The sequence below is a fragment of the Dermacentor albipictus genome, unplaced genomic scaffold (genome assembly GCF_038994185.2).
Source record: "Dermacentor albipictus isolate Rhodes 1998 colony unplaced genomic scaffold, USDA_Dalb.pri_finalv2 scaffold_19, whole genome shotgun sequence".
Taxonomy (NCBI): Eukaryota; Metazoa; Arthropoda; class Arachnida; order Ixodida; family Ixodidae; genus Dermacentor; species Dermacentor albipictus.
Window position 1 is genome coordinate 1240038 of NW_027225573.1, and position 27254 is coordinate 1267291.

The 27254-nt window shown below is 47.0% G+C and overlaps 1 long non-coding RNA gene across 1 annotated transcript; it reads right to left on the reverse strand.

Moving 5' to 3' along the window:
- Nucleotides 1–1336: 1336 nt before the first annotated feature.
- On the reverse strand, nt 1337–4063 carry LOC139052156 (uncharacterized). Its single transcript, XR_011509744.1, has 3 exons — nt 3837–4063; nt 2579–2632; nt 1337–1519 (listed from the first exon to the last, which is right to left on the reverse strand). It is a non-coding gene; the product is annotated as an uncharacterized lncRNA (long non-coding RNA).
- Nucleotides 4064–27254: the final 23191 nt, after the last annotated feature.

The window sequence follows — 27254 nt, forward strand, 5'->3', positions numbered from 1 at the left end:
TAGATCGATATCTATAAGCACCACAATAGTCTTCACCATAGGGCAAACCTGAAGTTTACCATCGGCACATAGCAGATAATGAAAACAGACACAAGCCACCAGACTTCAGGTATAAAAATGTGCAAAAGTGTAAATGAGTGTGAAGAGCTGCTTATAGGATGGAATGTTTCATTTTGTATTTTGTAGATCAATAATAGTATCTTAACATAGAGTCAAGTTTACTTTGCCCTCCCTAAAAAAACTTAAAATTATGGGGTTTTACTTGCTAAAACCACTTTCTGATCATGAGGCACGCCATAGTGGAGGACTCCGGAAAGTTCGACCGCCTGGGGTTCTTTAATGTGCACCTAAATCTAAGTACACGGGTGTTTTCTCATTTCAACCCTATCGAAATGCGGCCGCCGTGGCCGGGGTTCGATCACGCGACCTCGTGCTCAGCAGCCCAACACAGCCACTGAGCAACTACGGAGGGCATGGCCCTCCCTATTTGTGTAAGTAGGCTATTCCATGCGAGCTGTACCAACCTGGCACACGACCACTTGAATTTTTTTTTTAAAAACTGGAGGCCCTTCAATATAGCGCAAATGTTAATTTCAAGAAATACTTAACTTAAAAAGTTTTTTTACTGGCGCAAGCACTAAGTGAGATTTTGTGCGATGCACCAATCTATGCATCATAAAAGGCATAGCAGAAAAATTGGTTCCTTCATTAAGGGGGCCAAATTTTTCAGGACAATAAAGAGAGGCCTTACACCAAAAATTGAACTGCTTATTAGCCACTGCTCAGTTTATTATGGGTCATTAAAAATGGACAAAATGGCCTATTAACTTTATTTTCATGAATCTGGCTTACAGCAAAAGCTGCAAATTTATGTAATCCACATATTTAGGAGTTGTGCTGCATGCAAAAACTGGTTTCAGGAACATAAATTATGCAGCAGTGCACAGAGATGAGGATGAACTAGCAAAAAAAGTCAGTTTTGGTGTGTTTATCGGCATACTTACTATTGAGGCAGTCCTAGTAAATTTATGCCCACTACCATGTATGAGTGTACACTGTATTGTTTTTAGATAGCTAAAGCTTTATCAGAGCAGCTTTTTGTTAAGCAAGAAAAAAAATTGTACAAGTGGTCTCCTACTGGTTTCAAAATTTGCAGCGCATTTCGTGTAATCCACATAGCCTTTTGGCGGCTAAGGCAAACTGCGTGGACTTGAGCATCCCTGCACAGATAGCAGGGAGTCTAAACTGCTTTGAAGTTAACTCTTTCATTGCTGAGTGGCTACAAGCCACTTCACTCAAAAAGTTGCCACTTAATCACATGTATTTACCTTAATCTTTCTGTCAGCTTCCAGCCTGCTTGGCATCATCACGAAGGCTGCCAACTCCCTAGTGGACGTAGTCAGGACACGGTGGTGGCAGGACGCAGTGGCAGGAGCCGCCAAAGGCTTCGAACTCTCTAGTGGACGTAGTCAGGACACAGTGGTGGTAGGATGCAGGGGCGGGAGCCACCAGAGTGTACCTGCAGCAAATTTGCACAAATGCTCTTAGTCCTAACATGTCACAATTTACAAGAAAAATTCAGCTGTCTGTGTAACATGGATACCAATACAAATAAATGTAAACAGTTAGGTCCTACAACACAACTAGAACATCGACAAAGAAGAAATGGTACTTATGCTTATGAAAATCCAAGCAATGAAAAAAAAAGAATGTGCATCCGATTTGTGCATGGAAGCTCAGTGGGAACCCGAGCTCATACCATCAAATGATCTGCTAGTCAACTGCAAGCCTCTTAAAATGTCATTGTATATTTTTTACACGCACTATGTTAAGCTGCATTAAAACAAGTTCAGCATCGTTAAATATAAGTAATCACGAAGCAATTCAATTAATGAATTCCAGTGGTCGATAATGCAACAAAGTGCATGCTCTGATGAAGCAGGCCAAACTGGGTAGTGACAAATAACAATGTAGTTCTCTACATCTTGTTTTTCTGGCTTTCGCTGTAGCACTAAAATACACAAGAATTTCACATTCCTGACATTTAACCCTGCTAATTTTTATTCCATAATGCATAATACTTCAGCAAGAGCAATAATGCTGTCTTTTAATCATAAATAGTGATAGAACAAGAAATTTTACTGGAGCTAATGTTTTGACAAGAAAACTTATCTCCTTCTCTTTGTCGAAACGTTGGCTCCAGCGATGCTCCTTGTTCTACGCCTCTTCATCATTTCAAGTCTCTGTCTTCCTGTGCACCTCTGTACTTTCAATGTTGTATCAATGAAATTGTAATAACGGAGAATTAGTAAATGTAGCTGATGAAGAACTTGGGCTTGTTGGTAGACAATGACAGTAACTGCGCAACATAGAGATATGGACAAAGGAGGCTTATGTGTGCCGTCTCCTCCAGCCATGTTTCTCCTTTGGACAATTACTCTATCTCGATGTAAAAGTATTACCCTTTGCACAATAATGCTGAAATGAATAAAGGCCAGGAAAGTGGACACAAAAATTACAACAAATTGCATCATATGCTAATGAGATATGCGAAAGTGCCTGCTACGATCTGTCTCACCCATAACGTGCTGGATAAGATGGCATCTTCTGGATGTTGGCATTTCTTGAATACCTAAAATAAAGTACATTTCAAAATTACAAAAATACACAGAACAGCAGTAGCAGAGGAGATAACGCATTGTTCAGTAAAAGAAAGTAAACTAATCTCTGATGCAGTGCAGACGAAATTTCCTTTATTAAATTAGTAGAATAATACACCACACTTCATTTCATTCAATGCTGTGAGCGTTTCTTGGTACAAGAAAGAAAGGTATTTCTGCATGAAAACAGTAAAATAATCATAGCCTTCTACTTTTACAAAATACGCGACAGTGACTAAGCCAACTACAGCAGTATATACTTAAAATTGTTATATGCACATTACAATAGCCAAGACAGGATAAACTTGGGTTTATATGCAGATCACCAGGAGGTACCACTTTGCAATCAATTCATTTCTGCTTGCCAAATATCTGCACTAACATAAGACTACAAATAAAAAGACCTCTTTTTCATAAAACACCGGACTCAAAATAGAAAATCCAGTAGGAATACCACAACTTCTGTGCGTAACACAGCCAGGTTTTGTACGCCTAGTAGGATTTACTATATAAAGGTTGCAGCAAATTCATGCTTTTAAATATTTACCACCATGAAAATAAAGATTATATTAAAAATAATAACATTATACATCGGCTTAGATTGTCAGCTAACGTGTTTTGTGTTTTCTACTTACAGCCAAATGCACATAATTTTTTTCTGTTTCAGCGCTTTTAAAGCGCTGTGTCTGTTCGCTTGTGCATGCAGCCGCTTTACCGCTCTTAAGATATCTGTGCTGCCACATCGCCTGACACTGCCATACAGCGTTGTAGCGCTTTTATTATTCGCGGTAATATACCTAAAGCGCTAGTAAATCTTCAGAATACACAAGCTGTCTTTTCGACTACCTGTCTTCGCCAGCGAAAGTCACACTGGTGCTAGTATTGTATCTACACTTCAAGTTACGCAGTACTTGATATTATACAGATTTTTCGATGCGACAGGCCACTCGTCACCGGAGTCGTTAAGAACGGTGTTCCTGGCAGTACAGCTTTGCAATAATTTCAGATGCTCTCCTGAGGCTTCCGTCTGCCAGTAGTATTTTCGCATACATACGCGCACGCATGCCCAAGAAACGTCTGTGAACTGCCAAGAGAAACGTGGCGCAAAATGTAGCCATACCGGAAGGGCCGAGTCCGCGCCGTTTGTAAACTCGGAACAAAAGCTGATATGCTTACCTGAGACGTTAAGAGAAATATGGCACAGGTCACAGGTCCCCGCTGGTAGTGGTTCGTATGCATCTGGTCGTCTCTGTCCGTTGCGATCTCCCATATCACAATGAAAGATGCAGTGCAAACCGAAAGACGAAATCGGCGATACGCTGCTGCTGGCGGCGGTCCCCTCGTCGCAATCACACAGCACGGGCAGAAGCTCCCACCGTAACTTGCCGCAACTCTTGGTTGCAGTCGCCCCTAAGCGATTTCAGAACCACTCAACGACAACGCACTCGCGCGTGATACAGCGCAACTCTAAAATGGCGTCATGCTATTGACGGCTTCGGCTTTGGATCATTTTGTATCTGCACAACTGAGCAAAACAGTTGCGCTAGTTTCGGTTTTGTTTCCTCGCGTTGAAATAAAAACTGTTTTGCTCACTGATAATTTTACGTCACTTAAGTAATGTTCACGAATGAAACAGCCATGAATTTAACACGCGTGTTGAAATGCCCACTACGTTCACTTGGCAGAAGCAAAATTTGCCCGTCCGATTGTGGTTACGTTTGAAATATCTATCGTGGGGCTGTCGGAGCATGCTCGAAGTGTGAAGACGCGGCGTAATTGTCCTTAATTTGCTTAGCTATAACGGTGCGGCTGCCCTTTATTTCTGTCGAGTGCAGTTTGCTCTGATGTGAGGTAGAACTACAAAGCCGCCCATGTTACTGAATGATCTAGTGCACCTGAAGCTGCCAGAACTCCGGTATTTCCTCCACAAGTTCTTGCAACTGTGTGCCGTTGTCACCAAATGCGAGCGTAGTCATTTGGCGGAGATTTAGCAACACATTTTCTAGAACTATCGTTCACCGCTCTCTCACGACATGGAGAAGCAGTGTGGTTGATCCTTAGTGAAAATTTCTATTTATTGCGAATTTTGCGATAGCAATTATATGGTCACAACCGTCGAAATATATCTGTCGGTGTTACCGTGAGCTTTCGTATAAAGTCAAGTGCGATAAGATCCTATCCCGCGCCGTTGGCTGTGCGCGTTAAAGGAAGTGTTTGAGGCTGAGCCGGGCTCGATGGGCGCCCCAAGTATCTATAGGAGGTCACGTGATAAAACGCGCGCAAGCCGGGAGAGGGATGCGCTAGTTTAGCGCGCTTCTCCTCCTCTAGCCGTTGCTCTAGCCCGGTCTTGCGCCACCCTCGCTCTGTTTTGGTGATAATTTACGATGGACGCAAAGCTGGGGGGAGGGGGGGGGCGCTCAGATAACGCAATTTTGCGGAGACGCTTTGACGGAAGAGGCAGCAGAAGCGTTCGGTCCGCTCTGTTCGCGCCCTTCGTCACGCCAACGCTGTGACAGCGAGTGTTCGCCGTCATTGAGTGAGATCTGTTGTTTGCACCTACGCGCGTGAGCCAGTGCTTCCTAATTTAAGGAGTAAGCGAATGTTTACTGCAGTTTATTCAGCCGATGAAACAACGAACCTTGGTTCGAGGAATAGTTCGTGCAGTGGTTCATGCAGCATTGGGGCGAAACTGCTGTATTTTTGTTTTTATATTTGTAGGGGGTTCCAAAGCAGTGTTGCGTACGCTAATATTTGTTTCTGGCCGCGTAACGCAACGCACTGCGGTAGCCCAGTGGCTTTGGTGTTGCGCTGCTGAGCTCGACGCGACGGGTCCCACCACAACCGCGGCAGTCACATTCCAACGGGGGCAGAATGCGAAAACGCGCGTAACCGTGCATTCCGTACACGTTAAATAACCCGAGCTGCTGAAAATAAATCTGCAGCTTACCATTACCGTGCGTCTCATAACAAGATATTGATTTTGGAACTTAAATCTTCAAAATTTAGTTTAAGTCGCGGAATTATATTACAATCGACACTGTTGACTGCACCTACTGAACTTATCTCTTTGCTGTGCTCTCTTTAGTAGCCAATACTTTTTTTTAGATTTACTTATGGTCAGAATCCAGTGTGACAAATCCAAGTTTTCCTTATCATGGGAATCCAGCTATCGCTTAAGCGTGTGAGGTATCAACAAACATGGTCAAGGAAAATCAATATATAGAGTTCGAAGTAATTGCAGAACATGACAAGGATGAAAGAATGATACACGGCATTACAACCAGGACAGGAACCCGAGGGCCTGCCTAAAACAGAAGAGTTTATCTGGTATTTCTTCTCCTGCATTAAAATCTTTCTCTCGCCAGACTCATCTCGAATATCAGAGGAATGGCGATCTTCCATGACTCTTAGCGTGCTATTGAGAGTCAAACGACCCATGCGGGAATGTTGACTCTTCTTTCTGACTCTACTCGCGCAAAAGTGGGTCTTCGGAAGAAAAAAGAGAGTCAAGTTGCCGTGACTCACTTTTTACTCTCTTTTTTCTTAGAGTGTAAATTATCAAGCGTGGTGCCACGCGCCCATGAGCAAACATGAACACATCTCATTCGATCACCGCGAAAACTCGCTGTCGAAACGCTGGAGTGAGGAAACGCGGTAGAAGCAGCGAGCGAATTGACCTTCCTGCTGCCTCTCGCTCCAACACGAACTAAGCGCCGAGAACACAACGCACACGAATCATTTAGCCCTCCGTGCACCCAGACTCTGTACTCATAGCAGTTCGCTTTCAAGATAGGGCGGGCGCGGTCGCGCAGAACGCCGCAGCCGCCGGAGCTACCCCCAGCTTCCCCTTCCTTCGGTGCATTGCGCGTGACGAAAGACGGCGCTCTTTCTCCCGCTTACATTCGCACATACAGCATGCGGCGCGCGGCGACGATGTTATCGCCCTTGGACTTTATACGGAATTTGACAGCGACGGCAAGCAGAAATGCGCCTGGGGTGTCAATATAGTTAGTATCACAATAATAAATGCCCAGTTGGCTACATTGTACTGTGGGAAGGGAACGAGGTAGATGACCCGAATAGCAACGAAGAGGAGTAGGTAGCAGAGAAAGGAAGGGACGTACGGAGAAATGTCGAAGTTTATGTTGCCAATTCCTTATGGGCGCTTTATAAAGCTCTCAAGAAAGAGTGCACTTGCTGACGAGCAATTGCCTGCAAGTAAAGCAAGGCTGTAGATACGCTTTCAGCCAAAATATTGTTACGAAGCCAACTAATTCCTAGAGAGACATTCTGCATGGAGCAGACAACGAAGAAGACGGGTCAGTCTGGTGTGCAGGCTGCCCACCATCTTGGTTGCAGCTTTGTACCTCGTTGTATATACACTGTAAATAGTTTCGCCTCGTGTCGTTTTACGCAACAATATTCAACGTTTCCCCAACGGACATGTCATGCGGTCAGTTTACCCTTATATTGTCACGTTGACTGGAGCATCCCGATCGTGTGCGCCTGATGCTTTTATACATTAAACATGGTGTAAAAACCCGGTGAACGTTCCATGACTCACGTTTGAAAGTTCGGGACATTCTTAGCCCGCTAAGAAGGGCCGCGTGCGCATTGCTCAGAAGAAAAGGACTAGCTTTTTTCAAAGCCACGAAGCCTAATTAGACTTTAAGAAAAGTCTAGAAAATGTGTTCGCATGTGCGCTGATGCAGGTGGCTGCATGGTGCGTATCATATTTCTCTCCTTCGACAACGTGGAGGAGCATGCCAGGTTTTCATCCCAAAAATTCACGTTCAGATTTTCAGTAAAGTCACCATTTCGCTCTCCTGTACAGCGTGTCCATGGGGTTTCTAGCACAAGAAAGAACAAAACAGTAAACGTGGATGGTCTGAGAGGACACCTACAGCCGCCGTTCTGTATCTGCAGTCTTTCTTTTTGTTATATCTTTATTTTTTGTTCATCTCACACTGGGGATTAGGCTCTAGATGGCATTCATTGAAATTCAACAAAGCGGACATCAGTAGTTATCGATACTAGGCGCTTTTAGTGCGCTAAGAATCGCTGCATTGACATTGCAGCGACTTGTACACACCGACAGAAAACTATCGGCATGTTCAGTATGGCGAAGGCACTGTCGTATAAGTACCGTGCGCTAACCACGCGAAGACACTGTGGATGATTAGCCGGGCGCGTGTCTTTCGACGTCCGATACCTAAATCATCGCACCGCGTAGAAGCCACAAATTGTTATTTCAGGTACAGGTGCCCGTTATATTCACGACTAATGTTACCGTTAGTAAATTTCTTCTTCAGAACACTTTTCCGCAAATATTGCCTCGCTTTCTTTTTTCTTATTTTCGCGTTTGATGTTTTGCATAATTTAGGAAATGAACATCCAGTTTAATTCGGCCCCTCGCTAGCGTCTCTTGGAAGTATGGTTAGTTTAGAGTGTGAACAATCTTCTCCGTAAACCTATTGGTATCCTGTTCGTCCTCACATCACAACCAGTCTTACACGAATGGGGAACTTTACTTTCGGAGTATACACAAATGTCACTTTTTGTGTCAGTGTAGTATGTAAAGGTGAATGTATTTTTTATAAATTGTTAATACCCAAGGAAATTTCTGTAGAATGTGAATGTTTAAGGTAACTGATGAGCCGCACATATTGTAGAGGATATACGTCATACCGCACCACAACTACCCAATAAAGAAAGCGAACAATAGGAACCATTTTACATTATTTAGCTGCATCGGTGTCACGGAAATGAGAAACTCTAAATTAGTACTAGGAAAGTGCCCTGTGGATAGTGCAGGGACTGATGCAATATATCGGGCTTTTCACTAAGGTCGTTTGAAATTCCTTAAAAATAGGGAAGATGGCATAGCTACGTGATTTTCTATTGACTGCTGTTAGCACAAAGTCGTACGTTAGAAAATAACTCGACGCAGCAATTTAGCCCAATGAACTTTTAATGAAAGGAGCTAGGCAATTGACTCCAATAGAACGCTTGAAGCGCGCCATTAAATGAGCCTATAAGTCTTACTGTGCTCTTTGCGATGTGTGCTTGCCCTGTGCATAAAAAAAGTTCTCCTCTCATTAAATTTTCAATAGTTACTTCAGTGTTCACGCGATCGCTTCTTCGTCTCCTGTCTGTTGCCCGGCCTTTCTTCGTTATAGCTTTAGCGCTTCGTTATTCTCGACTGTACTTACCGACCTCGTTTCATGTACCTGCCCTCCCATCCAACTTTCCTGTCTCGTGGGCTCACGATGAGGATCCTTTGGAAGAATCGCTTTTGAGCCTTGGACCTCACTCGCACTAAGCCTTAAGCCATAAATGTACGTGAGCGACCGAAGGAAGGAGTTCCTAATTACCGAACGTATAAATGTTACTAACAGGGATAAGGTGCCTCGGAAAGACTTCCTGAGGCACCTTATTCCTGTTTGTAACTTTTATACCACAGTGTGCTACTCCATCTGTCAGCCCCTTTCTTAGTTGCAGAAGCTCTGAACTGGGTTTATTGTGTTTGCAATGTCTGTTAGGTAAATTGTTGCTCGGATTAGTTCTTCGTTTCATTTTGTTCTTGACTTCATCTGCAACCAGACAGTGCCATCTACATGTTTCGTATTGGGGGCACGCTCACCCTATAGTGCTCTTGTACGTAATCAAATTAATTTGCTTTGAAAGCGGTAGCCTCCCTTCGCTTTCCCCTCATTTTGATGTTGTGTGCACGTTTCTGACCCTTTATGTGACCCTTACCTTGGGCATGTGGCCAGTAGCGAATATATATATATATATATATATATATATATGCGAAGAAATTATTGGACTGCGCGGGATTCAAGCTAAGGACGTCATGTCAGATACCCTTGCGCGGTCGTAACGGAAATACCAGAGGTTCTTCTGCGTGAAACAAAAGCAGCCCGTTGCCGGGTGAACACCGCACGGCTAAGTAGGAGTTGTCCAGAAGTGTTCCCCTATATGCATCGCTTATCCCACAACCTGAAAGACGTAGCCAGTACGCACAACATGCCGATTGGTTTTTTTCAGCCCCACGCAAGCTGACTAGGCTTTGCCCTGGGATGTCTTCAGAAAAGAAGAACCCGGAGCTTTCATCAAAAAGCACGATCGGGGGTGTCTGAAACGCGCGGTCAGCGTTGTCTACGAGATTCCTCTACGTTGTGGAAACTCGCATGTTGGGCAAACCGGACGTTGTGCTAATGATCGCGCAAGGGAACATGAACGTTCAATTAAAAGCAAAGGTAATGCGTATTGTCAAGCTTAAATGTGTGTTCTAGATTTCCCAAAATTAAGAGCTTGGGTAAAAGCCAATATACAACTGCCCGGGAGCTGATGGAAGCTTTCTGTATATCTCCTAGAGGGAAGGCTCGAGTAAGTGACACATTTATTTCTTTAATCGATAGTGACAAGTGTTTTCTTGCGCGGCTCGCTCTAATCTGCGATTGCGACAACGTGATTACGTGTTTTGCGCATGTGCAACTAAAGTCATATATATACGAGCGACGAAGAATAAAATTAGTTAAAAGTTAGCCTCGTAGTAGTAGACAGCCATGCAAAGTAAGTATAGTAGGTTTATAATCACTGTAAACTTGTAAATATTCGCTTATTAACTAAATTAACATGCATAGTGCCAGCGCGCACAGGCGAACATGAAGGCATCACACTCGAAGACCGCGGACACTCGCTGTCAAAACGCTGGCGTCAGGAAGGGCGGCGGGGCAGTGAGCGAAGTGACCTTTGTGCTGTATATCACTTCAACGCACCGCCTGGGGCTCCCATGTTCACGATCGGAAGTTATCTTCTTCCCCTGTCGTAATCAGCTACCGGCCTTCCTAAGTGTCGTCGTGTACCTCAACTCGTCGGAGCTCTCGGCGAGCCTATAGGGAATTTCTACGACGGATGGCCTAACGGCCATCCAGCCACCTCGGGCTTTCTGATCCACCACTATTTCGCTTCAGCAGGGCCACCTCCTATACGGTCTACCTCCAGCCTACTCCTCCGGTCGAACCCACTGGGCCCTCCCGGCCGGGCTGCTCTGATGCTGCTGGGACGACCCTCTACCGTTCTCCCTCCTACCCTCTTTTTCTTTTAATCACATATCCCACACCCTGCTGGCGCTGAGCCGTGCTCCCGCATGGGTTGCAGAGGATAGTGCTTGCCTTTCCTCCTTCCCCACAAGAACCACCTCTCTCAAACAGAGCGGCAAGAGCTGAGCAGGCACAAAGGTAGGAGCCGTCCGCGCCCCTAGACCCTGCCCCCAACGCAGATCACTTATTGGGGGCGCGAGTTCCACCACTGGAAGAGCTGGCGCCACCGTCGGCGTGACGTTGCATGAACGATCATGTGGACACAGCGGCCGCGTCGCCTGCTTCGGAAGCGCCGAAGCGAGCTGAAAACGAAAGTTTCAAGTCCCACCTGCGCAGCTATCCTGATTAAGTGGTGATGTTTTCCCGCCTTGGGTATCTACTTAACAGCATTTGAAATCACTTTATTAGGCAGTGGCTGCTTTTGGAGGCGTGCAGCATGGTAGGCTACTACTCGGTGCCGCAACGGAGCCTGGCGTCATCCTTACTCCTACGCAGCCATAGGATAAGAAGCTGCGTGAAGCTTGGCTCGCGAAACTTAAAAACGGCAAACAGCCATCGGCTACAACTCGGGTATGCAGCAAGCACAGATGCGAGGAACATTTCTGCTACGGCATCGGGACTGGGATGTTCGGTGAGTAGCAGAAAACGCGCACTGAGACGCTTGCCCACGCCCGCTGCCCGGCTAACGTCTTGACGCTTTATTTTGTCTATGAACTAGTTGATACTAAATTCTAGCAAGTTCGCTGGAATGGAAAGGGAGCAGTAAGGAGCACATTAAGAAAGGCATGGCACATGTTCATGAACACTTTGTTTAGCACAAAACGACAGACACAAGAAAGACCCCCTCCCCAGGACAAGGCGCTACTCTCAACTGACATCATTTTATTGCGTCACTCCTTTATAGACCACTCAAGCCAGAGGAACATGCGCAGTAAGCACCATGCGGTGGAGCCACCAACATCCGATCCCAAGAGCGCACTCATGCGACAGAATCCAAAAAACCAAATTCAGCGCCGTACAAGGTTAAGGAAGGCCCGCTAATGCACTGTGACCCCAATGACTGAATGAAAAATGCTTCCGATAACTCTCGGGCGGTGGTGTCACGGCTCTTTTTCAAAATCGTGGTATCACGAAACATGGGTTTGCCCTTGCATGTTGTACAATGCTGAGCCAAATGGGAACCTGTGCCTGTTGGTATGGATCGCTCATGTTCTCCAAGGCGCTCGTTAACACAGCGGCCTGACTACCCTACATACACTTTGCCACATGACAAGGGAATCATAAACCACACCGACGCTGCAATCTACAAACTTCACGTGGTTCTTTTCACAATCAGGTTTTTTACCTGTTTTAGAAATACGGCTGCACAACATGGACAGTTTCTGAGGAGCGGAAAACACTACCGGAATTTGGTATCTAGTGTGCTGTCAAATGCTCATATTCTGCGCCCTTGAACTCACGGCACGGTGCGAAAACGCGCTTGCAGCGCAAGCAAAACATTGTGCGCGGACATGCATGCAGACGCGCAGTCAATCGCTGCGAGCCCATGCGATCGCTGCATTGATGCTATATTCTGCTATGCTCCATTTGGTTATACACACGGCCCACTATAAGATCATACTTCACATAGCTTGCTCTCAGTGTTTGCCTATCCTTCATGCAAGAAACCGTTTCGGGCGACTCCTTCGCGGCGACCGCGCGCAGTAGCGTTCCCTGTTGGTATTCGGTAAAGATATAGCGTCTGTAAATGATTCTCTGCATTTAGTTTGGCCAAGATTATTCTTATGCCAGTAGGGCTGCCGGAGGAAGGCTGCCACATGGTGCTTTTATTTAGCGACGTAAACGAAACAGGCACGCTGCGTAATCCCTCATACTACGCAATTGAGGTGCTTCCGACAGGTGTTGACTCCTAAGTCCTCGCCCCCAATGGGCGCCTTGCGCTGGAGTTTGAGGTATAGTATCGGAGCCTGGTGGAGGTGCGGGAAACGACATCTGGGTCGTACCAGCTTGGGTCGTATTGAACCCTGGCTGTGGCGAAGCGCGTTTCTAGGCCGAGTTCTGCGTCGATTCGCACTTTTTTCTGCGCTGTTGCGAGTGCGAAAAGGCTCGTCACTTCTCACAGACCACGCCGACCACGCTGCGAGCTCGCCGCAGCCTATTGTTTAACGAAAACAAACTCTCCGTGTGCGTGGGACGTAATGCTAGGAGCAGAAGGAATCGGTGACGCCGATCCGGAGAGACCTAGCCCAGCCTCGAAAAGACGTCAGCGTCATTACTTCTGCGTCGTGGGCTGCCATGAACAAGAAGGCCTGAATCCCAACATCAGATTCAACCGTTTTCTTTCAAGGCCTCACGAAGTGGAGCGTCGGGCGCGGTGCATAGCTGCAGTTCGTCGCGCTGAGTAAGCGAAACTTCGTGCCATGATGACTGCTTCGCCTGTCTTGAAGCTTGCTTGATTATCTGCGTTCTAAAGTTCGGTATTTTGCGCCTACAGTCCCGACAGCAGACCGACATAGCAGCAGGCATGGCTGGTAATTGACGATTCGAGACCCGGCCACAGCGACAATTAACAATTCGACCGATGCGAAGTGGCGAAGTGACCAGGTGTGTGCAAATGAGCGCAAATGGACGGGCTCATTCGATGACAGTTCACTACTCCACTACGAGCAGCACAGGTTTAGTTAAATGCGCTCATCCTTGATCTAAACCCAGCACGTTGAGGCAGCGCAGCAATGCAGTATTGATTGCAGCACATCGATGTTCGAGCGCTGTCATTAAAACCTACATCAAGCGAGCAGCGCAAGAGCTCGCGCTGCAGCGCGATTCGCACGTACGTGCGAGCTCATATGCATTGCATCAGTTATTACCAGTTAGTAAAAGGGACAGATGGCCGCTACTACATCGCAGGCTTAACTACTTGTTTAGCGGCATGCAGTCAACGAAGATTGCAGGAGGCCCGCCGTTTCGCGGCATGTCGAAAGACCGCTGCCGCCGCGGTGCGTACGGTCGTGCGTTCGAGCAGTTCGTACATCGCGGCGCGTACCGTCGTGTGCTCGAACAGTTCCGTACACATGATGCCTGCTTATCGCTGCTGTGGATTCATTTATAGCAAGCATTTCCTCTCGTTTGTGCGCCTGAATCTAGCAGCTAGCGTGCAAACCTTACCTGAAGTTGCACTTCGTACGCGACTCGCTTCACTTGCGATTGACACGGCGCTAAAACTTCGCCGCCTAATTCTTGAACGGCGTACACGTATTCGGCACTGCATAATTTCTTGCCTTTACGCAGCGTGCCACCCCTGAAAAAATATTACGCGCCCGATATTCACTGCAGGCCGTGAAACAACACAACCGAAAGTGGCGGGTTCATATTGTAAACGTGCTTTCCGAAGCAGACGACCGACCTTGGTACGACCCATTTTAGCGCGCAGAGGGCGCTTTTTAGCACCTTTTTCGCAGCGCCCCCTGGGCAATGCAAGAGCCCCATAAGATACGGCACGCACGAAGGCGCGCGGTCGCGCAGTACGCCGTTGCTGCCAGAGGTCAACCCCCGCCCCTCTCCTTCCCTTCCGTACTTTCCTCCCGGTGCCTTGCGCACGACGGAAGACGGCGCGCTTCCTCTCCGATTTCCTCTCTTGAGCGCGCGAGATTGAGCTGCCGGTCATGGGCTCCCGTCGCACGCTTTGACTTGTAGCACAGCATACGGCGAGCTGCGATGGTGCTAGCACCCTTGGACTTTATATGGAACATTACGGTGGCGCCGACGCAGGCGGCACCGACGACAGGAAAATGCCCCTAGAATGTCCATATGATTGCCATCGCAATGAAAAGCTTCCGGTTGCACTGCAAGGCCCACTAAGCTGCCTGAGGGACGCGTTCGCCACTGACATCTGCAGTGCGTCTCTCGTCGTAATGCGCCATTTTGCCTTGCTGGCTCATAAGTACTTCGCTTTTATCGATTCCTTCAGTGCGCAGTATCTGCATGATCTTTTTTGCTGCACACTTCATGAGTTGGTGTTCAGTAATTGCAGCTAGAGTGTTCATCGTGTTTCTTAAATGGCGGCGTTGCTGACTGAAAGACTCTAATATTTTCGCATTAATTCTGCGCCATTTTCCTACGAATGAATAGAATTATTTGGGTTGTATACGAAACGTTTCATTCAGACCATAGCGATGCATCTTTCATGTAGCATATTAAGGCTGTGGCATTCAACACCTTTTCTCCATGTTTGGAGTACACAAACTGCTGAACATGTCTTGTAGTCTAAAATAGTCTATTATATTATCGCATGAAAAGCAGCTTCATTTTTTTTTACTTCTCGCTACATGGTCAATAAGCTCACGCGTCTAATATTTTTCCAAAGTATACAATCACAATTCACCTCAGCGCTGCTGAAGTCGAGGTCGCTGGTTCGACCCCAGCCGTGAAGGCCGCATTTCGATGGCGGTGAAATGCGAAAACGCTTGCGTACTACTCAGATTAAGGTGCACGTTAAGACATTCCAGATGGTCCAAATTAAACCTGAGTACCCAGCGAAACCATGCTTCATAATGACACGGTGATTTTGGCACGTAGAACTACAAATTTTAAAAATATTTGACATATCTATCTTCTGTACAATCACCCAGGACCATATCGCTGTGCTCACCTCGATCGTTCACACATGACCACTTCTACGCCTTAAGGTATTGATGTAGTCATACAGCAAGACCTTTCAGCTTTCAAATTATGGCAGTGACGTGCCTTTATCAACAGTGAGCGCAGTTGATAGACATCAGATCAACAACACCGGAGGGAGGATAGGCACTTAATTCAGAAGCCCGTCACATGAAGACCACGTAAAGGGCCCCTGTGGCCTATGTGATATTCTATTAGGCTGCAAGCAGTATTGATTATGCATCTAATGACATTGAAGGAAATTGTTTTGTGCCTCCAGATTGCAAGGACATAGATAGGGGTGCGACAGAGAACTACTGCAAGAGCGGGAGAAGTGACCCCATGAGTAAATTTGTCCACCACAAAGTGATGACAAAATAGTGATGGTAACATTTACTTAGAAACCTTGGCTGCAGCAGACACGTTCCACGTATTGGTCTGGTTTGTTCTCTGTATCGTTTTAGTCTGTATGTGTAATGTTGCCAGAACCCTCGTCCCCACATGAGTCCTTTAAGCGTCTCTATTTCCTGCCTTCCCTTTTTTTTCTCTGTGGCAGGAGTCCAATGTGTGCCAGTTGTGTGGCGCCGGACCTCTGCTGAAAGAATACGGATCCTCAGGCAAGGTCAGTTCTCCGTCAAAGCTGCCGCAGATTTCGTACAAACAGATTGTTCTTAGTATAAACATTCCGTGTCATCGGGGACCACTCTGGGTGTGAACCAATGCAAAAACATTTGCGATAACCTATCTCCTGCATTTACTGCACTAACACACATCGAGTTGGGACATCGAGTTGGGTGGGTGAACCAGACTTGCAGTTGCAGGCCTTCAAATAAATCTGACGCTAGGCAATTTATTTGTTTGGTGTACCGACATTGCCTTCTTTATTTATCTTATCCTAGACTCCCAGTCGCAGGTAATATATAAACCGTTAAAATGTAAGTCTAGCTGCTGGGAATATAATACGCTTCAGTTATCGTATCGCCATTGCCGCATCTGATTCTCTCTGGGTGCTTAGGCTAGTTGAGGAATCGCGTTCACTGAGTTCGGAAGCTAAAAGTAATCTTGCATAGATTTAGTATTTCAGTCATTCGGTCAGTGCTTGCTTGAAATTCACAACAAATGTATGCTGCGTGTGGAAAGGAAAAAGTGCATATCTTCGGCATCTAACTGTGACCGCATGTAGTGTGACATGACTTTCTTTGAAAACATTTAAACGAGTGGCGAGGAATATTTGCAGCCCACTATTGGGAGAGGGGGTGGGGGGAGGAGGGTCCTCCTAGCTGCGGAGGTAGCGGTGATGAACCTTTTCACCGCGTGACAATGTCACCATTTTGGGAGAAAATAGAGAAAAACGTAAATCAAAGGGGTCTCTATCTTAAGAACATCGCAGCGGCCACTTTTACAGCAAGGTGCGCGAGTTGAAGCTGCGGATCGCCGTTCACATCTGCCCTGACTGGTTACGAGCTATGAGTATTTGAGGAGGTGCATAAAACGCTTGAAGCCATCGCGTATAAGATAGTATAGTTGACCTGCAGGAGAACACACGGGGATATAACGCTTTAGTTATTAGGCTACGCTGCGCAAAATGCCTTGGCGCAAGTATTTGGTAAATGTTGTCGACATCATTTCAAAAATGTTAATAATGATGATGATTTCTAATGTCATAGATTTGAAATGGGGTTGGGAGCGCACAAATAGTCACCTAGCGTGCTTGAGCTATTCAGGTTTTACTATAGCTATTACCAGGCGAGCATTTCGAATATATCTACTTCATCTTGTAAGGTTATCTATGCCTGTAACGATGACGGCCCAATATATTTCACGTGTTTTGCATTCAATATTCTTCTTCTGCTTATGTCGATTGTTGAGCAGTTAAAGTTCTCGTTGGCTTTGAACCACATCACTTCTGGAAGTTGGACGCGCCCTACTGTTCTGCAAAGAAGTATCATGTGCCACACAGCGTCAGGATAGTTGGAGCAGGTGTGCACTTGCCGGAAACAGGTGACACAGAACGTCCCGAATATGCAGCGTGAAACGGTAGAAATTATAACGGGGCAAATAGGCAAGAACCATGCTGTGTCTATCTGTGCATTGACCCACGGAATAAACAATTCTATGGAAAGCTAACTCGCTATTATTTTCTACGTGATGCCTTGTACCCAGAGATTTGGACAGGCTAGACCATCTATTTCGTGCAGAAAAGTGTAATAAACACCTTTCCCTAACTATTGTTGCATTGGATGGTGAGACCGTACGACTACTAAAGTATAAAACCTATAAGGCTATACTAGAATGACTTTCAAATTCACAAATAACTTTTGCAAGCATTTCTTCCAATATAATAGAGACTTTAGCCTGTCTGGTATTCGCATAAACGCAAGCTGATTGGGCGTTTTACCGGGTGAGCGGAGGCTCAATGGCTAATGACCTGCTTGGTGTAGCCACCTAGTGGCGCAGAGCTCAAGCAGACAAACACAGCGCTAATATTTCAGTAACGAAGTGTATTCTACTTCACTCATGATGTAAACTATTGGCAGCGGCGTAATCGTGTTCCGGCGGAAAACGATCAGGAAATTGGAATACACCTGATTACTGCAATATTAAGCATGAAATCCTTTTAGCTCTCGTTGTCGGCGACCTTCATGTGACTTTAAGCCAAAAAGCCAGAGCCGTCGTCCGGGTACTCAAATGAGAACATCCGGGCAACCAGTCAAATCTTAAGAAAGTGCGGTCTGTAGCCCCCAACCCTTTGTACAGGACCGCATTACATGTGCTAGTTACTGCCGAAACTAGTTACGAAAAATATTGCTTCCGAGTTCATCCTAATGTTTGTTTACAGTATCACTGACTTGCAACTTCTAGTACTCTAAAGATGTATTTGTCATTTCCAATAGCGACGTTTAAAAGGCAGATACAAAGCACCATACACTTGTCATCTTTTGGCGCTGAGACAGGTTTGCCTATGCTGAACAGCAGCGGTCCGCGAGTTCGTGGCGCGAGTTTTTCCTCTCCTCGAGCTATGGCACTACGCGGCGGCCTGGTTCATATGGACGCTTTTCTTCTTCTAGCTGGGCAGTACGCTCGGTCTCCCTGGCGTCTTTGGCTGCCAGTCGTGTCTCCTTCAGCCGCTTTTCTTCTTCTAGCTGGGCAGCGTCCATATGGACTAGTGCACAGTATGGCGTGGTGGAGTATGGTGCGGTGTGGTGTGGTTTGCTGTGTTGGGGTGTGCCGTTTCGACCATGCACTGCACTCATTTTAAGATTGTGGTTAGTATCATCTCCAACGAATCTTCTTTGCCGGTTGCCATTTCATCCTTACATCTACTCTCGATTATTGAAGGGCCAGAAATTTTTACCTTTGTTTGGCTGCTCGAGCTCTGCGTCACCATGTCGCTGCGCCGTGCAGGTCGCTCACGTTTACGCCTCTGCTCCTCTGGTAAAACGCCCAGTCTGCCGGCGTTTACTGAATACCAGATAAGCTAAAGCTCTCTAAGAAAATGGTGTATTCATACCGTCTATCGAAAATCTCTATCGTCTATCGTCTATCGTAATGTTACAGAAGGAAACTCACAACAATCACAACATGGCGTACCTTGAGTGCGAGATCGACTTGTAAGTTTCTTGCTTTTTTTTTCACTACGCAATTTCTCTGAGGTGCAACTTTTGTGCTTGCGAATTCTTTAAAATTTGTTTATAAAGATGTATGCCTACTTGTTTGGTCTACTCCTCTAGAAATGTATACAATCATTTTCTCACAACATCTGGAGAACATCTTGGAGAACTTTCAGTATTAGGCAAATTGAGTATGTCAGTGTCCTACAACGACAAGGAGGTCAAGAGTTCCTTGATGGTCCTGAACTGTTCAGGTCCGAGCCTCTGCGGACAAGAGTTGATTTCCAAGTTCAATGACGCAGGATCCATAGTGTTAAACGTATCAGTACAACAAGGCTCTGGTTCAGGAAGCAGCCGTACCCCCACCATACATGCCGTCCTGTCAGAGTTGAAAGACGTCTTCAGCCCCGAGCTGGGTCTGATCGACGGTCACCTTGTCCATGCGAAGCTCGAGGAAGGCACCATGCCGAAATTTTGTAAGGCCCGTTCCCTTCCATTTGCTTTACGCGACTAAGTTTCGAAAGAGATTGATAGACTCGTAACGCTTGGAGTACTGTCACCTGTAACGCACGCTGAGTAGGCTACTCCCATTGTGACTGTAATGAAGAAAAACGGTGCGGTTAGAATCTGGGTTGATTTTAAGGTGACCTTGAATCCTGTCTGTGAGCTGGAGCAGTACCTGTTGCCAGCCATTGATGACATTTTCGCATGCCTGAACGGTGGGGACTACTTGAGCTCGCTGGATTTAAGAGACGCGCATAACCAAGTTCCCCTCGATGAGGACTCAAGAAAGATGTGCGTAATCAATACACACGGTGGTGTGTTTTGGTACAACCGACTGCCGTTCGGCATAGCTTTCGCGCCTGCCATCTTCCAGCGGAAAATAGAAACAGTTCTTCAGGGCCTGACAGGTGTTCAGGCTTAGCTTGACGACGTTTTGGTATCAGAAAAACTTGGTAGCACCGACAGGTTACGACAAGTGCTGCAGCGTTTTCATGAGCATGGAGTGAAGCTCAGACTTCAGAAATGCAGCTTTCGCCAAGAGGCAGTAACATATCTGGGTCATAATATTGATCGTCAAGGTCTGCATCCACTACAGAAGCATGTCGGAGCGATCGCGCGAGCCCCCAACCCACGAAATGTTCAGCAGTTTTGGTCGTTTCTGGGCATGATTACATTTTATTCGAAGTTCGTGCCCAACATGTTTCCGTACTTGCACCGCTGTACAAGTTATTAGAGAACAGCACACGTTGGTTCTGGAGATATGCGCAAGAAGCAGCTTTTCGTGAAGCAAAACAAAAAAAAATGATGCCTTCGGGAAGCGGCTGTGCTGGCTCACTATGATCCCGAGAGACCCCTCAAGCTAGAGTGTGACGCTTCACAGGACGGAATAGATGCCGTGCTTTTCCATACATTCGGAAAGATAAACAAACCTGTCAGGTTCCGTTCTAGAACGCTAACAACGGCTGGGAAGAATTATTCCCAGCTTGAGAGGGAAGCCCTTGCTCTTGTGTTTGGAGTGTCCAAATTCCGTGATTACCTCGTAGGCGAAGAATTCGTATTGGCCACCGACCACCAGCCGCTCGTGGGCCTGCTGAAGGCGGATCGACCAACTCCAGCATTGGCAGCCGCCAGAAAACAGCGCTGGGTGCTGTACTTAGGCGGATTCCGCTATCAGCTTCAATACTCTCCTGGCAAACAGCTGCTCAACGCTGACGCCCTTAGTAGACTGCCACAACGGACGTCTGAGCCGAAGCCACCAGAAGCGAACCCAGCAGACTATCTGCTGACCTTGACTGTGTTCGATGAGGGAACTGTGTCAGTTGAAGAGCTAAGGCAGTTGGCTGCTGGTGACCCTGCTCTGATTCAAGCTATGTGATTCACTAAGATCGGTTGGCTGTCCTGCGCGAAAGGCTTGAACATGAGTGCTGCACCCTTTTTGACAAGAAATTGGGGCTTTCTTTGGCCCATGGGTTGTTATACTGGGACCGGCGAATAGTCGTTCCGATGGAGGCGCGACGTCGCATCTTATACCTTTTGCATGAGGCGCACCAAGGATCGTCCGCTATCAAGGCGGTTGCTAGATCGTCATTCTGGTGGCCAGGGTTTGATCGCGAATTAGAGGCAGCGACAGCGTCATGTCAGAGCGGTGTTCAAAACCTGCCCATGTCAGTTACAGCAACGCCAAAAAGCTGGCCCGCTACTGTTGAAAAATGGGCAAGGGTGCATATAGATTTTGCGGGTCCTATTGCAGGGAACGTGATACTTGTGGTCGTGGACGCATACAGTAAGTGGAATGAAGCTGTGCCACTCCGACAAGCAAGATAGAATAAACTTTATTGTCCAACGGATAAGGTGAAGCAAAAACTTCATGCACAATCAACTGCCTGCGTGGTATCTTCGGCACATTTGGCGTGCCACGAACCATCGTATCCGATAATGGAGCGCAGTTAAGCGCTAACGAGTTCGCTACTTTCGTCAAGAGGAGCAACATAACGATTCTGCGCACGGCTGTATATCACCCTCAATCGAACGGTCTCGCAGAAAGGATTGTCAGGACATTTAAGGGTGGCCTCAAGAAGATTAGTGAGGGGTGGTTGGAAGATAAGATAAACAGGCTGCTTTTCAATTACAGAAAGACACCTAACAGCTTTGGAAAATCACCATCAGAGCTGCTCTTCGGATATAAAATTCGATCCCGTTTAGATACATGCTTCCCTTCTGTACGCGTAGGGCCAGCCAACGAGGCAGACGAGTGGCCACTGCTATTGCCTGAAGCTACCGTCAACGCCCACAACTTCGGAACGGGTGAGAAATGGACCCCAGGAATTGTAGAGTCTACAGCAGGCTCTTGGATGGTGAGCATTTAAACACCGGTTGAATTAGTAAGACGACATGTTGACCAGGTGCGGAACCGGGAAGATGCGACGACAACGTTTGGTACAGACCAAGAAGCGGCAAATCGAGAATCAAGAGCAGGTACTGCTAGCGACTACCCACTGTTGCCTAGAACGTCAACCGAACAAGGGGGCATAACCTAACCTGAGCATGAAGTTCAGCCGGAACTCGCAGGGAGGAACGCTGAACCCGTCAGATCACCACAAGCCTTGCGGCGTTCTGCACGTCAAAGAAAACCAGTGCAGCGACTTCAGTATTAAGGAAGAACAGATGTTGTAAAGTGACGTCAGCCGCAATGAGGCTGCTTTGTTAGCGCTGACGGCGCGTGCGTTTATCGTTTGATATCATTCCCTTGTTCTCCCTTTCCCCTTCCCCCTCTCTGTTTCGCATATATACGTGGTGGTGGTGGTGGTGGTGAATTGTAGCAACAGGCGGGTTTAGCCTGGCGAACAAGGCCGGCAATTGCTCCGCCCGAGCGTCTCGCACAATACCGCTGAAGGGTTTTACCATGTGTCCATCAAACCAGTCTCTCTTAAGAACACGATGAGGAGACGTGAAGTTTCTTTTCGGGCTATAACTGATCCCGCGGGAAATATAAGGTGGTGCAGGCGCGCATGCGGAAGGTTCTTGCTTTGCAGATGCTTCAGGAGAGTGTCTCTTTCATCTTGGAATTGCTGGCAGGACCACAAAAAGTGCTCAATGTCTCCTGTCTCGTTGCATGCCGAACAGTTCGGAGAATTGATTCGCCCCGTTTTAAATAACCAGGCCGGTGTATTTGCAGATCCTGTCCTTATTCGATATAGAAGTGTGGCTTCCTCTCGGTGCAATCGCTTGGTTACGCAGGGCATATGCGGTGGAACCCAAAGCGACGCAAAGTGATTTCGAATGTCAGATTTTTGCACTTGATTACTCTTTGGGGCCTTGATTTTGGGAGGATGATAGAGCGCTGCGTATGCAAGCGCATCAGCTTTTTCATTTCCTGAGATACCAAGGTGGGAAGGAATCCATTGAAATTTTACTGTGAAGCCTTTGTTGTTGAGCTCTTTCACGATGGCTAGTGATTTGCGTGGGAACTTGAGGGATGGCAAACCACGGTATATTTGTTGTAATGCGGCCTTTGAGTCCGTAAGGACAACCACATTCTGCGGAGGCAAAGTCTTTAATTTGCGCAGAGCAGAAGCTATTGCTGCGCCTTCCACAACTGTCGACGAGGCTAAACAGTCCAGACGGCCAGACCACGGATATCTTAGAGAGGGAATATAGAATGCAGCTGCACAGCGGTCTTCGTCTGCCTTGACAGTGCCATCTGTGTATACGTGTAGGTGACTCGGGTAAATCGTGTTCAGGTGTTCTAGGACTAATGACTTGGCTTCTGCAGATGGAATGCAGCTCTTTGATTGCAATCGTGGTACACTTAAGTTGCATAAGATGTCCTCGAATGTCCAGGGTGGTTCTATCCTTTCCCTCTGTCTCGAGCAGCGCAATCCTAATACGCGAAGCGTGTTCAATGCTGCATAAAAATGTGAGCGCGGCCTGTTCCCTATACGTCGTAAGAGCGCTCTACCGGGCGCAGACTCACTCAATTGTAGGAGCTGGATCATCAGAGCCTGGGAAGCCTGAAGTCGTAGAGGGCGTGACTCAGCTTCGTAGAGCACTTTCTTGTTTGACGCTGGCTGAGGGACTCCAAGGCAAAGTCGGATACCTTTTCTGTGGATGGCTTCTAAGCGCTCGTATTGGCTGTCTGAGGGTGACATCAGAGGTAGCTGAAACAGGATTCGACTTTTAACCAACGCTGTATGTAGCCGTAGCATGGACGTCGGATGGTTGCCCCAGCGTATGCCAGCGACTCGCTTGAGCACATGTAGCCTGGCTGACGATGACGCCACAACGTGGTCAACACCGCGGCGCCAGAGTAGCCTGTGGTCTAAGGTAACGCCCAGAAATCGGACGTTGGTGACTTGTCGAATCTGGTATCCGTTCAAATTCATCGTCAAACGTGTAGATTTTCTTTTCACTCCAGGAAATAGTACGAATGATGATTTTTCTGCTGATAGTGATAATCCAATCGTTGCCAAGTGGCCCTGAATGGCTTTTACTGCTCCCTGGGCTATTCGTGCAAGGCGGCGATGCTGGTAGCCGGAGACCCAAATGCAGATATCATCGGCATATATAGATATCTTCACTGGTGTTCGATGGTTTAGTACACTTGGGAGGCTACTCATTGCAGTGTTAAATATTAAGGGAGATAAAACACTCCCCTGTGGCACACCGCGAAATATACGTATTTCATCGCTCAAAGTGTCGCCGAGACGAACTCTGATGCGATGATCATTGAGGAACGTATGTATGAAGTGCAAGAGATGACCCGTGACGCCTATAACTTGCAACTGGCTGATGATGGCTCTTTGAGACACGTAGTCGAAAGCCTTAGAAACATCCATGAAAACAGCAAGTGTCGACAGGCCATCCGCACTGTAATGTTCTATGTGGCTTAGAAGGTCCAGCACATTGTCTTGAGCGCTTAGACGCTGCCGAAACCCAGTCATGCATGATGGTAGTTTTCGACCCTGCTAGACATACCAAGTGAGTCTTGTGCACGCCATCTTCTCCATTAGCTTCGCTGCACACGAGGTCAGTGATACCGGTCTGTATGAGTCCAGAGCTGCAGGATTCTTTCCAGGCTTCAGAACCGGTACCACCCATGCTACCTTCCATAAATGTGGGATAGCCCCACTGGCCCAGACTTGGTTAAAAAATGCCAGCAAATCACGCCGTCTCTCAACCGGTAGGTTAGTCAGCATCTGATTACTGATGAGGTCAGGTCCCACCGCACAGCGACGTCGGAGGCTGCTCATAGCTAGTTGCAGCTCTCTGAGTGTGAAAGGAGCATCCATTATAGACGACGATAGCGGCGGTGGCGGGTTGGTTGTGCCAGCTGACCTTCCGGAAGAGTATATTTCAGCGAAGTCATTCGCAAGACAAGCGAGTGTCTTGCCTAACTTCAATGCTAGGGCTTCAAATGGCTTGTTTGGTCGAAAGTTTCCAGCAAGGTTATTAACGACCCACCATATCCGTGGAACTGGCGTGAAGACCGATAGGCTTGCACAAAATGATGCCCATTGATCTCTTCTTAGTTTCCTTGTATAACGTCGAATTACTGCGTTAATCCTGTTATATATAGTCTTCATTGATGGGTTGCCTTTCGTCCTCATCAGCCTCCGTTCCGCTCTTCTACGGGCAGCGCATAGATTTTTGAGTTTTAGATCGGGAGCGGGGAAGTGGTCGGGTAGCTTCAGCTCAGCGGTAGCCAATCTCTTGCTACGTAGCATGTCCGCGAACAGGTTTCCAGATGATTCGCTTAGGCCGTCCCTGTATGTATCCCAATGCGTCACAGGACAGGATCTTCGGCCGTTGGTTCGATATCCAGCAATTATAACGAAGACAGGAAAATGATCACTGCCCATTCTATCTTTACTAGTCGTTGACGATGCGAGGATGTCCGTTGAGTGTAACGTCAAGTCAATGACACTGTAATAGGCCGGTGATCGAAAAAACGTTGGCTGTTTGTCATTTGCCACGCAGAGTCCCTCGGTGTTTAAAGCGCTAACAATTTGCTTTCCACGTGCATCAGTCGCCTTGTCGCCCCAGAGAGTATGGTGCGCGTTGAAGTCGCCACATATAATCCTAGGAGCTGGGCAGCGGCTGCAGAGGTCTCTGATAATTTCTCCCATCGAGACCTTCAGGCGAGAGCTCACATACACAGAGGCCACGCTGAGGCTTCGATTTCCCAGCCGCACTTGTACAGCAGTGACTTCCAAAGCACTGCTGCAAAGGTCTTGAACTGGTAGAACGTAATGTGGTATTTCACGTCTCACATATAGCATGGCGCTTCCGTTCGGAAATGTTGGAATACTTTGGTTTCCATGTGCGACATAACCAGCAATTGTTCTGGAACTCGGAAGACCAGCCTCGGACAGGGCCAATATTGGCACAGGCATGTTGCGTATATATCTTACGCATATATACGCTCCGAACGGAAGCGATAAACATTCATGTTCTAACCTTTGCACTGCGTGCTGTCGTTCACAGTAAGTCACGCCACGTGTGTCGTAACTATGTAACAGTAAGCAAAACGGTTTTGCAGTGTTCAGTGTATTCCAATAGCGAAAACATGCACAGAAACCCTGAGCCCTATAACGTAAAACTATTCTAATATGCTTTTATTCCAATCTCCTGATGTCAAATTTGCGTAACCGCCGACGCAAGCATCGGGCGGTCACACGAAGGGTTTTCTCAACAGATCAATCAAACGCTGTCCTCCTTCATAGGAGGCCGCTTTTGTTTGCTTGAAAAATGAATAACATTGGCTACACTGAGCGGCTTGTCTTATCTAATCGGCGTAGAAGAGGCGAAGAGCACGCTGAAGTGGAAAGGGATCCGATGGGGTTGAGCCACTGCACTGAAAATCGATAACCGGATGAAGAGGGTGGTGCCGTCGTCTGCAATTGGTCCATTTTCCTTACTTACCTTGCGATGGCTGGTCGAAAATCGGGGCGGTATGCAACGGAAGGTTAAGAATGCCGCTAAAATGAATATTCAGCAAAGAACTGGCAGAGCGAGGTCGTAAACGTGCCGAAAGTGCTCGAAAACTATGCACGGCTACGCACAAAGTTTTATTATACGCAAATAAACGCGTGCTCTCCGGCAGGTGCGAGTCGCCATGCCTGAGTGATCGACGGCAGCCATCTGTTATCCCTTTCGGAACGGGGCAGCCTGCGGCTATTCAGAAAAAAATTCAGTTTTGTTCGGCATATTAATGCACGTTTAACGCGTACACGTCACTTTGACGCGGTCAGTTTTCGCCGTTTTGTGACGGCAGAGGGAATAGGTGCAGCCCGAAAACTTTTGAGCAATTGCCGAGGGCAAATGGCGAAAAGGCGTCGAATAAGAAATAACAATTTTTCTTTTGTTCAGTCAAATCATACATAATCAGTGTGTACACTTCATATCAGATGGGGAGCTATCGCGGTTTTCGTGACGTCGCGTGACAGACAGGTGAAGTGGGGATAGTCCCAAAAAGTTTTTGACCAATCGCGGAGGGCTGATTGCTGAATTGGAATAGAAAAGTTTGGAATAGTTCTACGTTATAGCGACTCTGGCCGTTGAACAAGCAACTGTTGAAGGGGATGGGGTGTCCCTGTCTCATCTTTGATTTCGCTTCCTTTTACTTATCTAAATTTTTGCGCTACACAAATTATGTCTTACGCAGTCCCTGAGCTAGCGAGGTGAATGTGTCTTATTTATATGCCGTAGCTATTTGA